The sequence below is a fragment of the Zingiber officinale genome, chromosome 6B (assembly GCF_018446385.1).
Source record: "Zingiber officinale cultivar Zhangliang chromosome 6B, Zo_v1.1, whole genome shotgun sequence".
Taxonomy (NCBI): Eukaryota; Viridiplantae; Streptophyta; class Magnoliopsida; order Zingiberales; family Zingiberaceae; genus Zingiber; species Zingiber officinale.
Genome location: NC_055996.1, coordinates 73,249,653 through 73,261,258, shown reverse-complemented (window position 1 = coordinate 73,261,258; position 11,606 = coordinate 73,249,653). Strand labels below are relative to the sequence as shown.

Genomic DNA, 11,606 nt, shown 5'->3' with positions numbered 1-11,606 from the left:
GAAAGTGGAGCAACAATAACGCAAGGGCAAACAATAATCACGCATACCTCCGTCGGTGATGAATCCCCCTTTATATAGAGCCCTGGTGGGCGATGTGCATGCTCCTCGAGGCATGGACACGTTCTCCAATATGTCCTATGAAGGGACCTGTCAGGAAAGTACCTCTGTCACTATACCTTAACAGGGCATGCATATCATTGACAAGGTAGTAGAAGCTTTTGTCGTACGATCTGCCTGTCAACCATATCTCGTGTCAGCGGTACTATCTCCCTAAAGGATATCGAAAGATATAACAATGGTTCCGCTTCTTGGCCGAGCGGGGTAGTCGCTCGGTCGAGACTCCTCTGCTCCGTTGATGACCAGGTCCCGTTGTTTGGCCGAGCGAGATGGCCGCTCGGCTGGGATTCCTCTGTTCTGTTGACCTCAGCTGTTCCTCCTGGCGGTGACTGAGTGTAGTAGCATGTCCTCTCGTTCGGACAAACTCTCTGGTCTCCTTGATGTCATGTTGCTCCACACTAAGCGCCTGGATATCTTACCGTATTATCTGAGTGTAGCATCCGAAAAATTACACTACTAAGTCACATGCTCTAGTATTATTATTAGTAGTAGTATTATGAATTTTATTTCATTATCATATTGTTTGATTTAATTAAATTGTTTAATCACGAGTTCTTTTAGAATTTTAGATTTTTCGAGATTCGAAAGGAGAGGACGGAAACATCGAGGTAAAGACTATTTTTATAGAATGGGTTCTTGAGCTTACTTTTCGTGTCTTAGGAAATATATATATATAAAAAAAAATATTGGATAACACCTTTATTAATAAAATAACAACTTTTGTGCACACGTTTTATTTTATTTTATTTTTATTTGATTATCCTTTTTTTTCCTCTTACGAAACAAGTTTTCCTCTCCAAATAATCCTTAATTTTGAAAAAAATTAAAGGGGGTTAATGGATAGACTTTTGACCAATATTTTTATAAGTATCGTGTAGCAATTGTTTACATATTATATAAAGTTTAAAATAACCTAGCCTCCTCGGATACAAAACCTAGAACCCTTGGTCGCCGCCCCCCTAAGTTTTCCCCGTCAATTTTCAAGCTTGGAATTGAGAGATCTAGGGGTGCTCGTGTGTTCCCCAGCCTCCTTTGCCGCCTCGTGACGTCGTGGTTGCAAGATATCCAGGTGAAGGCAAGTACAAAGTTTTCTCTATGCACCATTCGTCCATAGTTATTGTATGTTATGATTTACACATTTTTCTTTCATTTTAGACATATTAGAATGTTAAAGTTGATGTTTCATGACATTCCTTTCATGTCAAGACTGCCTAGGGTCCCCAAAAATATGCTGGATTGCTAGTTTGCTGCTTGCGCATGATCAGTAAGTTGGGTTGAGTCATACATGCTATTTTCTTGGGTTTGCATGGTTAGGATCAAGTCGAGATGATCGTCCTTCGAGTTAGGATCATGTGGGTTCAAACGGAGGTCGATTTGGCTTAGAAATGAATTACTTATGAATTTAATTGGTGAGTGTGCGGTGGTTTGCTGCCTGTGCACGACCAGTAAGTTGGTTTGAGTTGTACATGCTGTCTCTTGGGTCTGCATGGTTAGGATCAAGTCAAGGTGATAGTCCTTCAAGTTAGGATCGTGTGGGTTCAAACGGAGGTCGATTTGGCTTAGAAATGAGTTAGTTATGAATTTATTTGGTGAGTGTGGGCCGGTTTGCTGCCTATGCATGACCAGTAAGTTAGTTTGAGTAGTACGTGCCGTTTTCTTGGGTCTGCACGGTTAGGATCAAGTCCATGTGATAGTACTTCGAGTTAGGGTCGTGTGAGTTCAAACGGGGAGCGATTTGTCTTAGAAATGAATAAGTTATGAATTTTACGGTGAAACCACTCAAACTACGTATTGTCAGGGCAGAATTGAGCAAGATGAGTTTTTGGATTCCTAGCGGCAGCCGATTTACATGGAATGATTATTTCGATTGTCAAGCATGTCTTATGATGTTTCAGTAGTTATTTCAAAACTTTAGTTTGAAAAAAAAACAAAGGGTTTTGAGATTTGAGGCAAGGAAAAATAATTTTTTTTATAAGGTGACTTGAATGTAGTGTTCTTTGACAGATATGGGGACGAGAGTCATCTCGTTTAGCCATATCAAATTGACGCGTAGTGGACTTCGAACAAGCACCGGGGTGCCCTACACTTGACAGGTATGGATTCCAGAAAAGTACTGGGATGCCATATCAGCCTGGTACCATGGTTTGACAGAACTTGATCAAGCGACATGAGGTTGAGTGGTAAGAAAAAAAAACAGAAATAAAAATCTGAAAGATGAGTTCTTAAGAAATTTAGTTGAGAAAGTTCATTTATTTTTTTTTCAGTTCATAAATATTTACTTGAGTTCACTTAGTTTAAATTGTATGAGTTTGTATATGTGGTACTTGTTATTTACGAATTTTGTACTTGTTGAGTCTTAAGACTCACTGTGGTTGTTTGGTGTAGGAGAGCATGAGCCAGAGGCGGAGGGGCAGGATTCTTGAGCGGACTGTATGGAAGCAAGGCACTCGACCCAGTGACCCCTATGTTTTTCGCATGATTTTCTTTTGGAGTGTTGAGGGAGGTTAAAATAAAAAGACATGTTTTCTTTTACTTTTTTATGGTTATTGCATTAGTTTGAGTTTGACTAGTTCTGCATTGAGTTCAGATACTTATAAACTAAATAAATAAATTATTTTATAGATTATTTTCATTTTCTGTTATTTATTTGTGAAAAAAAACTATTTATTTATTTAAAACTAGAGGGGTTTACATTTGGTATCAGAGCAAGGTCCTGGTTTGGGTTGTGCCTACAGATAGATGCAGAAAACTCAAGAAGTCACGCCCCAAAGTCTGTGAGTTTTTGCTATCTATATCTCTGTTTGATGGTTGAGCTATATTAAATGGTTCTTAATGTTGAGTATTTTATAACGTTGATTTTGTTGATTTCCTTATTGTATGATGCTTTGTTGATGATATGAGGTTATGTATATAATTATTTTATCTGAGCATGCTATGACTAAGTAGGGGTTGTGATGTATCCCCAGATGCCTCCTAGACGCCAAAATACACCGCCGCCATTGAATGCCAGTGAGCAGGTGTTAGCTGGTCTGGCTCATTTACTTCGTCAAAATGCCGACACCTCTCAGGCGGCGAGGATTGAGATGCCATATGAGAAATTTCGTAAGATGGGGCCCTCGGAGTTCACTGGCTCCACCGATCCATTCATTGCTAAGGGATGGGTCAAATCCTTGGAGACGATTTTCCGTTACATGAGATTGGAGGATGTAGCCAGAGTTAGTTGCGCTATCTTCCAGTTGAAGGAGGATGCTGCCCTTTGGTAGGAAGGGGCAAAAAGGACTGTGAATATGGAGACTTTGACCTAGGAGGAGTTCAAAAAGATTTTCTACGACAAGTACTTTACACCAGATGTACAAGCATGGTTGAAGAGGTAGTTTAGGAATCTCCAACAGGGAGATATGTCTGTGGCGGATTACGTCAAGAAGTTTTATAGGAGCTGCCACTTTTCACCCCTCATTGCTGATAACCCTACGGAGAAACTACAGCATTTTCTGGATGGCTTGAGTCCCGTTATTCGCAGCATTGTGTTGATGTCGGATTCTGCAAATTATGCCGCAGCACTGAAGAGGGCCTTCAGGTCAGAGCAGACACTGAGGGACTTACAAATGGAAGCACAGAGGAAGAGACCGTCTTATTCACAACCGCAGTCACAGGTGAAGAGACAATTTACTGGACCTTCGAGGCCGCAAGGGAAAGAGAAATCGTACAGTTTAGGGAAGCCACAGGGTCAGCAGGCTTTGAAGCCTACGATGCAGCGAGAGAAACCTACTTGTCAAACTTGTGGACGCCAGCATGCAGGGAAGTGTTTGATAGGAGCCAGAGTATGCTACAAGTGTAAGCAGCCGAGCCACCTGTCCTTTGATTGCCCATAGCTGAGGGGGCCCGCGACCGGGAGGGTTTATGTGATGAAGACCGAGGAGGCTGACCCAGACACTACCTTGATTACAGGTAACCATATGCGCTTTATTTTAGGCTTTCGAATATTTGAGATAGTAATCTATGCTACCTTATCATTTGAACCTTAGCTCCTTTCATGCTTTGTGCAACTATCGTCCTATGTGTATGCCTATTACTTGAGTGCAGGCAGAGTATTGGTTCTGGGAGTAGCCACCGAAGCCCTATTTGATTCAGGGGCTACCCACTCTTTTATTTCGCATGCGTTTGCGCATCGGAAGGAGATTGCTCAGGAGGGTTTGACAGAAAGTCTACTAGTGACAATTCCTTCTGGGGAGGAGTTAAGTACGACTAGCATCGCCCGGAATCTCGAAATGGTGTTGCAAGGCCATACTATGCATGCCGACTTGATAGTATTCCCGATGCCAGAGTTCGATATCATTCTAGGGATGGGCTGGTTGTCAATGAATCAGGCAGTAATCGACTTTCAGTGCAGGACAATCCAGCTGAGTCTTCCTGGTGGAGAACCTTTCACCTTCGTGGCAGCGAAGAATTCGAGGAAGCCTCGACTTATATCATTCTTGCAGGCGAGGAAGCTCATTGACAACGGTTGTCCATCCTTCTTAGCTAGCATTGCAACGACTATAGTGCAGGATGATCCTTCTATTTCTAATGTGGAGGTTGATGGGGATTATGCAAACGTCTTTCATGATGACATTATAGGGATCCCACCGGATCGCGAGATGGAGTTTTCTATTGAGTTGCTATCAGGTACAGTGCCAATCTCTAAGGCACCATATCATCTTGCTCCTACCGAGATGAAGGAGCAGCTTCAGGAGTTGCTAGGCAAGGGGTTCATACGCCCTAGTGTTTCTCCATGGGGTGTGCCTGTCTTATTTGTGAGGAAGAAGGACGACAGTATGAGGCTATGCATCGACTACCGAGGGTTGAATTCGGTGACCGTCAAGAACAAATATCCATTGCCTAAAGTGGAGGATCTATTTGATCAGTTGCAAGGAGCTTCGATATTCTCAAAGATAGATCTTCATTCTGGCTACCATCAGTTGAAGGTATGGGAATCAGATGTGCATAAGACAGCATTCAGGACTCGCTACGACCATTACGAGTTCTTGGTAATTCCATTCGGGCTAACCAATGTTACGGTTGTCTTCATGGACCTCATGAACCGAGTATTTCAGTCGTATCTTGATTTGTTTGTTATCGTCTTCATTGATGACATCCTCATTTATTCTCGGAGCAAAGAGGAGCATGGTCAGCACTTGAGGACAGTACTGGGGGTTCTAAGGGAGCGTAAGCTTTATGCAAAATTCAGTAAGTGCGAGTTTTGGTTAGAGAGGGTTACCTTCCTTGGGCACATTATTTCTAGCAAAGGAGTGGAGGTTGATCCATCCAAGGTGGAGGCAGCCAGAGAGTGGGCAGTGCCGAAGAATGCGTCAGAGATTCGCAGTTTTCTTGGACTAGCGGGCTATTATCGGAAGTTCATCAAGGGTTTTTCCTCTATTGTAGTGCCTTTGACCGCGCTGACAAAGAAGAATGCCACGTATGTATGGAGCCCGAAGTGTCAGCACGGTTTCGATACCTTGAAGCAAGCTCTCATATCAACACCTGTCTTAGCTATGCCATCAGGGCAAGTTAACTATATGATATACACCGACGCGTCTAAGCTAGGCTTGGGCGTAGTATTGATGCAGAATGATATGGTTATCACTTATGCCTCTAGACAGCTGAAAGTCCATGAGAAAAACTATCCTACTCATGATCTCGAGCTAGCAGTAGTCGTGTTTGCACTCAAGATTTAGCGGCACTACCTGTATGGAGAGAAGTGCAAGATCTTCATCGACCACAAGAGTCTGAAATACTTCTTCACTTAAAAAGAGTTGAACATAAGACAACGAAGATGGTTGGAACTGGTGAAGGATTATGACTGCGAGATCAGCTACCATCCGGGGAAAGCTAATGTAGTGGTTGACTCTCTGAGTAGGAAGATTATAGTGATTGCATGTTTGTCGGTTCCAGGGCCTCTACAGCGGGAGATTCAAAGTCTTGGGTTAGAGGTATATACAGCAGGCGGAGCACCGAGACTAAATTTACTGACTGTACAATCTACACTATTGGATCTCATCCGCAGTGGTCAGTCAAGTGATGAGCAATTACAAAACTGGAGACTAAGAGATAAGGAGAAGGGCAGTGGTATATACACCGTAAGCGATGGAATTGTGAAGTACAAGGGCCGATTTTGGGTCCCTAAAGCGGATGCACTAAGAGAGCTGATCATGACAGAGGCTGATACATCACCCTATTCCGTCCACCCAGGGAGCACAAAGATGTATAAGGACCTACAACAGTTGTATTGGTGGTCGGGCATGAAGCGTGATATCAATCGTTTTGTGTCCGAATGCTTGACATGCTAGCAGGTTAAGGCCGAGCATCAGAGACCAGCTGGGTTACTGAGACCACTCCCTATACCCGAGTGGAAATGGGAGAATATTTCAATGGATTTCATCGTAGGATTGCCGAGGACAGTTAGAGGCTCTAATTCCATTTGGGTGATTGTGGATCGTCTTACCAAGTCAACACACTTTTTGCCAGTTAAGACTACGTTCACCATGACGCAGCATGCAGAGTTATATATCCTAGAGATCGTCCGATTATATGGGATTCCAGTTTCGATTGTATCGGACCGGGACACTCGCTTTACATCCGCTTTCTGGAGGAGTCTTCATGCTTCATTGGGGGCGAAGCTACAGTTCAACACCGCTTTTCATCCCCAGACTGATGGCCAGACAGAGAGAGTGAATCAAATACTAGAGGATCTGTTGCGAGCTTGTGCTATCGATTTTCAAGGGAGTTGGGAAGCCAAGTTACCTCTAGTAAAGTTCACCTATAATAATAGTTTCCAGACTTCCATCGGAATGGCACCATATGAAGCGCTCTATGGAAGGAAGTGTAGATCTCCTATTCACTGGGATGAGGTAGGTGTAGGGGTGTCAATTCGGGTGGGTCGGGTCGGGTTGGGTCGGATTGAGTTTTTTTTTTTTAACCCAACCCGAACCCGACCCGAACCCGAGTTCAACCCAAAACACCTCAACCCGAACCCGAACCCGAACCCGACCAACCCGATCAACCCAAACCCGACCCATATAACCCAAAAATCCGATTCAAAATGACTTTTTTGGGCTATTTCCCCTATAATTCTTTACTTTTATCTCAATACTCCATCATTATCATACAAATATGATATTAATATACATAAAAACATCTAAATTTTTAAAATAAAAATTTGATTTAACCCCAAAAAGCCCACAAAACCTTATATTTAAGCCAACCCGGATCAACCCGGGTCAACCTGAACCCGACCCGACCCAACCCGAAAATTTTTTACTCTCCAACCCGAACCCGAAAATGGCCAACCTGAACTTGATTTTTTTCAGGTCGACTCAGGTTGGGTCGTCGGGTCGGGTTCATTTTTGACACCCCTAGGTAGGTGAGAGGGCAGAGTTGGGTCCCGAGATTGTTCAGCAGACAGTAGCTACAGTGATGAGGATTAGAGATAGAATGAGGGCTGCCCAGAGTCGATAAAAGAGTTATGCAGATTTAAGGAGGAGGGACTTAGAGTTTGCAGTCGGGGACCATGTTTTTGTGAAGGTAGCTCCTATGAAGGGTGTGATGAGATTTGGGAAAAAGGGGAAGCTGGCACCCAGGTACATAGGACCTTTCGAGATCCTTGACCGAGTAGGGACAATGGCTTATCGTGTAGCTCTACCTCCGAGCCTGGCAGCTGTACACAATGTCTTCCACATCTCGATGCTCCAGAAATATGTGTCGAACCCCTCACACGTTCTGCACTTTGAACCTCTACAACTCTCACTGCAGTTGACTTTTGAGGAAAGGGTTATACAGGTCTTGGGTAGACAAGATCGAAAGCTGCGGAACCGAACAATACCAATGGTCAAAGTCAAGTGGCTGAATCATTCAGAAGAGGAAGCTACTTGGGAAGTGGAGGCAGATATCAGGGAGCGCTACCCTGAGCTATTCGATAAGTCTACTAATTTTGAGGATGAAATTCTTCTTGGGGGGGGGGGGGAGTATTGTAGCGTCCGAAAAATTTCACTACTAAGTCACATGCTCTAGTATTATTGTTAGTAGTAATATTATGAATTTTATTCCATTATCATATTGTTTGATTTAATTAAATTGTTTAATGACGAGTTCTTTTAGAATTTTAGATTTTTCGAGATCTGAAAGGAGAGGACGGGAACACCGAGGTAAAGACTATTTTTATAGAATGGGTTCTTGAGCTTACTTTTCGTACCTTAGGAAATGTGTGTGTATATATATATATATATATAAAAAAGATTGGATAGCACCTTTATTAATAAAATAACAACTTTTGTGCACACATTTTATTTTATTTTATTTTATTTTTTATTTGATTATCCTTTTTTTTCCTCTTACAAAACAAGTTTTCCTCTCCAAATAATCCTTAATTTCGAAAAAAAATTAAAGGGGGTTAATGGCTAGACTTTTGACCAATATTTTTATAAGTATCGTGTAGCAATTGTTTACATATTATATAAAGCTTAAAATAACCTAGCCTCCTCGGATACAAAACCTAGAACCCTTGGCCCCCCCTAAGTTTTCCCCGTCAATTTTTAAGCTTGGAATTGAGAGATCCAGGGGTGCTCGTGTGTTCCCCAGCCTCCTTTGCCGCCTCGTGACGTCGTGGTTGTAAGATATCCAGGTGAAGGCAAGTACAAAGTTCTCTCTATGCACCATTCATCCATAGTTATTGTATGTTATGATTTACACATTTTTCTTTCATTTTAGACATATTAGAATGTTAAAGTTGATGTTTCATGATATTCCTTTCATGTCAAGGCTGCCTAGGGTCCCCAAAAATATGCTGGATTGCTGGTTTGCTGCCTGTGCACGATCAGTAAGTTGGGTTGAGTCGTACATGCTGTTTTCTTGGGTCTGCACGGTTAGGACCAAGTCGAGGTGATCGTCCTTCGAGTTAGGAGTGTGTGGGTTCAAACGGAGGTCGATTTGGCTTAGAAATGAATTACTTATGAATTTATTTGGTGAGTGTGCTGGTTTGCTGCCTGTGCACGACCAGTAAGTTGGTTTGAGTCGTACATGCTGTCTCTTGGGTCTGCACGATTAAGATCAAGTCAAGGTGATAGTCCTTCGAGTTAGGATCGTGTGGGTTCAAACGGAGGTCGGTTTGGCTTAGAAATGAGTTAGTTATGAATTTATTTGGTGAGTGTGCGCCGGTTTACTGCCTGTGCACGACCAGTAAGTTGGTTTGAGTAGTACATGCCGTTTTCTTGGGTCTGCATGGTTAGGATCAAGTCCAGGTGATAGTCCTTCGAGTTAGGGTCGTGTGAGTTCAAACGGGAGTGATTTGTCTTAGAAATGAATAAGTTATGAATTTTACGGTGAAACAACTCAAACTGCGTATTGTTAGGGCAGAATTGAGCAAGAGGAGTTTTTGGGTTCCTAGCGGCAGCAGATTTACATGGAATAATTACTTCGATTGTCAAGCATGTCTTATGATGTTTCAGTAGTTATTTCAAAACTTTAGTTTGAAAAAAAAACAAAGGGTTTTGAGATTTGAGGCGAGGAAAAATAATTTTTTTTATAAGGTGACTTGAATGTAGTGTTCTTTGACAGATATGGGGCCGAGAGTCATCTTGTTTAGCCATATCAAATTGATGCGTAGTGGAATTTGGACAAGCACCGAGGTGCCCTACACTTGACAGGTATGGATTCCAGAAAAGTACTGGGATGTCATATCAGCCTGGTACCATGGTTTGACAGAGCTTGATCAAGCGACATGAGGTTGAGTGGTAAGAAAAAAAAACAGAAAAAAAAAATCTGAAAGATGAGTTCTTAAGAAATTTAGTTGAGAAAGTTCATTCATTTTTTTTTCAGTTCATAAATATTTACTTGAGTTCACTTAGTTTAAATTGCATGGGTTTGTATATGTGGTACTTGTTATTTACGAATTTTGTACTTGTTGAGTCTTAAAACTCACTGTGGTTGTTTGGTGTAGGAGAGCATGAGCCAGAGGCAGAGGGGCAGGATTCTTGAGTGGACTGTATGGAAGCAAGACACTCGACCCAGTGACCCCTATGTTTTTCGCATGATTTTCTTTTGGAGTGTTGAGGGAGGTTAAAATAAAAAGACATGTTTTCTTTTACTTCTTTATGGTTATCACATTAGTTTGAGTTTGACTGGTTCTGCATTGAGTTCAGATACTTATAAAATAAATAAATAAATTATTTTATAGATTATTTTCATTTTCTGTTATTTATTTGTGAAAAAAACTATTTATTTATTTAAAACTAGAGGGGTTTACACCTAACTAGACGGCTTATTACCTTACCGACCTTTGTATCCTCTTATCGATCGGACCCTAAATGACCCGACCGACCACTGTAGCCGTCCTCTGCTCAGCCACCGTAGGCGAACCTTTTGACACATTGCCAGGTGAGCCCCCCTCTATCGTCGCATCAGTATCCTTTCGATCGACCTAATAACTTAACGGTAGGGGTGAGCATTCGGTTAATTTGATATTAATTTTGTATAAATTCTTTTTATTGTTATTTTAAACAAATTTAGTTAATTCGGTGTTAACTGAAATAACTAATTCGGTTAATTCAATTTTAGTAAAACTTTGATTTGATTCGGTTAGCCAACACTAAATCGATTTTTGGTTAATTCGGTTAATTTATGGACCGAATTAACCGAATGCTCACCCCTACTTATCGGTCGATTGAAACTTGGTCAGTTTTAAATGACCTCTTTGAATCTATTACCACGTGTTCTCTAGTCGCCCGATCTTAAACTCCAATCGTTCAATCACGCTTACATCGGATCTATTGGGACCGAAATGTAGCTAGAGGGGGGGAGGTGAATAGCTCGTCGCGTTCCTTATGTGCTTCGTTGCTTGTTTCTTCAAAGATGTGCAGCGGAAATACAAGAAACAACTACAATAATGCTAACAAATAGATTTTACTTGGTATCCACCTCACAAGAGGTGACTAGTCCAAGGATCCACGCACACACACACCCTCCACTATGAATAACACTTCTTTATGGTAACTACCAAAGGCGAAGAAGCCCTACAACACTCTCAATACAAGAAGAAGGAAAGGGAAATAAAAAACAAGCAAAAGCTTACAAGTTATGTAGTGAAAACCCTAACCCTAACTTCTTGTTGTAACCCGCCTCTTGATCTTGGATCACTAGCAAACCTTGCTCCAAGAACCCTTCAAGAACTGGCGGTAGAGTGGAGAAGAAATGTGGAGAGCTACTGTGCTCGCTGGAGAGGATCGGAGATGAACGCGTGAAGTCTCTACCGAAGAAAACGCACGCCAACGACCTTTATCTGCATCAACGGTCGGATCCCGATCGATTGGATTGCTCACAATCAATCGGGGAGGCTTTGGATCGATCAACCGATCGATCCAGAGTGCCTCTGTGCTCTGGGAATTTGCCTGGATTGATCAACGGATCGATCCAGGGCTTATCGTGACAAATCGCAACTTCCCAATGATCCACTGATCGAT

The 11,606-nt window shown here is 42.1% G+C and overlaps 1 long non-coding RNA gene across 5 annotated transcripts; it reads left to right on the top strand.

Moving 5' to 3' along the window:
* Positions 1-1,006: 1,006 nt before the first annotated feature.
* On the top strand, positions 1,007-10,334 carry LOC121992699. 5 transcript variants are annotated; one of them, XR_006114976.1, is made up of 5 exons: positions 1,009-1,186; positions 2,503-2,891; positions 3,084-4,065; positions 9,706-9,881; positions 10,088-10,334. It is a non-coding gene; the product is annotated as an uncharacterized LOC121992699 (long non-coding RNA). The 5 variants fall into 5 exon arrangements; XR_006114978.1 differs by lacking the exon at positions 1,009-1,186 and adding an exon at positions 2,122-2,297; XR_006114977.1 differs by lacking the exon at positions 3,084-4,065 and having other exon boundaries at positions 1,007-1,186.
* The last annotated feature ends 1,272 nt before the right edge of the window (positions 10,335-11,606 follow it).